Below are 2,395 nucleotides of genomic sequence, written 5' to 3' on the forward strand. Positions count from 1 at the left end.
CAAAGCATCCTTGATTACAGCAACTCTAGGTTTGAATTTGTTCTTCAGCTCCTTGAGCTTAAGAAATGCTGAGCTAATTAAAATTAATAAAATAAAATTTAATTTTAAAAGTGAGGAAAATGGAAACCATTTGCTACAGAACATCAAAGACTACAATTTTCGGTATGGATTACATTTCAACATCAAGAAAAAAAATCCTAATCAGTAGGTTGATAGCAATATCACGACAGATGTAGAAAAGATTGAAATTGTCAACAATTCTCTCTTTCTGGGAGCCACAATCAACACCCTGATATCAGTGGTGTGCTGCAATAGAAAAGTCTGCTGTCAGGGACCTCTCCAAAGTGTTAAAGAGAAGAGATGTCAGTTAAAAGTCAGGTTCACCTGATTCAGTCTATCGTCTTTTATATCACTAACTATGCATCTGGGAGCTGTAACATGAGTAAAGAAGACAGAAGTAGAATAAATATTGTTAGAATTGTGGTGTTGGAGAAGAAAATTGAATATCCAATGGATTGTCAAAGGGAAAAAAAACCCAAATTGGATAAGTCTTAGAGAATGTGTGGTCAGAGTGCTGCTTGGAGACTAGAATGGTGAAGTTTCATGTCACATACTTTGGGCATGTTATTAGAAGTGACTATTCCTTGAAAAGGGATATCATGCTTGGAAAGACAAAAGGTCAGTGGAAGAACAAGAGACCCTCAATGAGATGGACTGATGCAATGATGGCAGCAACAGGTTTGACTAAGTCAGATATGTGGAGAATGGCACAAAATAGGACAGGGATCTGATCTATTGTTCAAAGTTCCCTTTGAGTTATACTCAATTTGATAAGAATATAAAACATCATTGTGGAATATGTTGTTGTGTATTGTAGAATCGGAACCAACTCATAGTTAACCATGAGGAGGGTTTTCAGAGCTATTCAATCACTCAAATGGAGATTGCTCATACTTTTTCAGAAAATGTATGTCGTGTTGGGTACCATCGAGTTGGAACTGACCCACACTGGACCCTCTGGGTTTTCAGAGGCAGTTAATCACATGGGAGGAGATTGCCTATCCTTGTCTGATAAAGCTACTGGGGGCCTTGAACTGTTTGCCTCTGAGATTACAGAGCAGTTTCGTGCCATTTCTTGCTACAATAGCATAATCAAAATATGCATATTTACGTCTCATTATTATGAAATATTGCCAATTTGCTGTTTTAAATGTATGAGTATTTATATTAATATCTTAGGATATGCACCATGTCTATATGTCTTACCCCATTTTATATTGTAGACTTGTTTTCCATATCCCCCATCTATCTGGTGGGGAATGACATAAAAGCATTTAAATTTTAATTTCCTCAGTTACCAATGAGAGTTAGCATTTTATATTAGTTTCTTTCATTTTCTCTGAATTGTCTATTTACTAATGTCTTTTCCCCATTGATTTTAGTAATTCTTTCATTTACTCAGGAAAGTAGATAAAATAATGCTTGGATTGCTAATTACTTTTCCAATATACATTTTTTAAAAAATCAAAGACAAAGAAATCCCACTGATACTAGTTGATTCAGAATCACAGTGACCCTCCATCAGATTTCTGAAGCTATAAATATTAACAAGAAGAAACTGACCATATTTCTCTCCTGGAACAAACTGAGGGACTAGAATTCCTGATCTTTTGTTTAGTAAAGCAACACACAATACTTTATGCCACCAGAACACATGCTTTTTTGTTCACAGCATGTCTTGTTGAAATGAACATATAATTTTAGTAGTGTGTATTTAAACCATATGGTTTGTTAGTTCAGGTGTGTTTGTTTTGTTTAGTTGTTTTATTTCTTCTCCAGCAAAAAGAAATGTACTATATACTTCTTAGCATTTAATACTTTGCTTTTGCATATAGAGCTTTAAGTGGAATGATTTTCTTTTTAATGGGACATACGATAGTAATTTCTTTTTGCTATATCAAAAACCATGTTGTTGTTGTTGTTGCTGTTAGGCACCATTGAGTCGACTACGATTCATAGCGACCCTGTGAAGAACCCCATCCTATCCTGTGCTATCATCACAATCTTCAACACCCTCAAGCCCATTGTGGCAGTCCCCACGTCAATCTACCTGCTTGAGAATCTTCCTCTCCTTAGCTATCCCTTGTCTTCCTAAGAATGATATCCCTCTGCAAGGAATAACCACTTCTAACAACTTGCCCAAGTATGTGAGAGAAAGCTTCATCATCTTTGCCTTCAATTTGTATTAATACAAACAGTGCTGAAATTGGATCTTTGCATACAGAAATACATGTTTCTTTATGGGAGCACATGTTGTTGTTGTGTTGTTATGTGCCGTCGAGTCACTTGCGACTCATAGCGACCCTATGTACAACAGCCCTAAACCCTGTTCTAT

The sequence above is a fragment of the Elephantulus edwardii genome, unplaced genomic scaffold (assembly GCF_000299155.1).
Source record: "Elephantulus edwardii isolate Elephantulus edwardi_28Jun2011 unplaced genomic scaffold, EleEdw1.0 scaffold00021, whole genome shotgun sequence".
Taxonomy (NCBI): domain Eukaryota; kingdom Metazoa; phylum Chordata; class Mammalia; order Macroscelidea; family Macroscelididae; genus Elephantulus; species Elephantulus edwardii.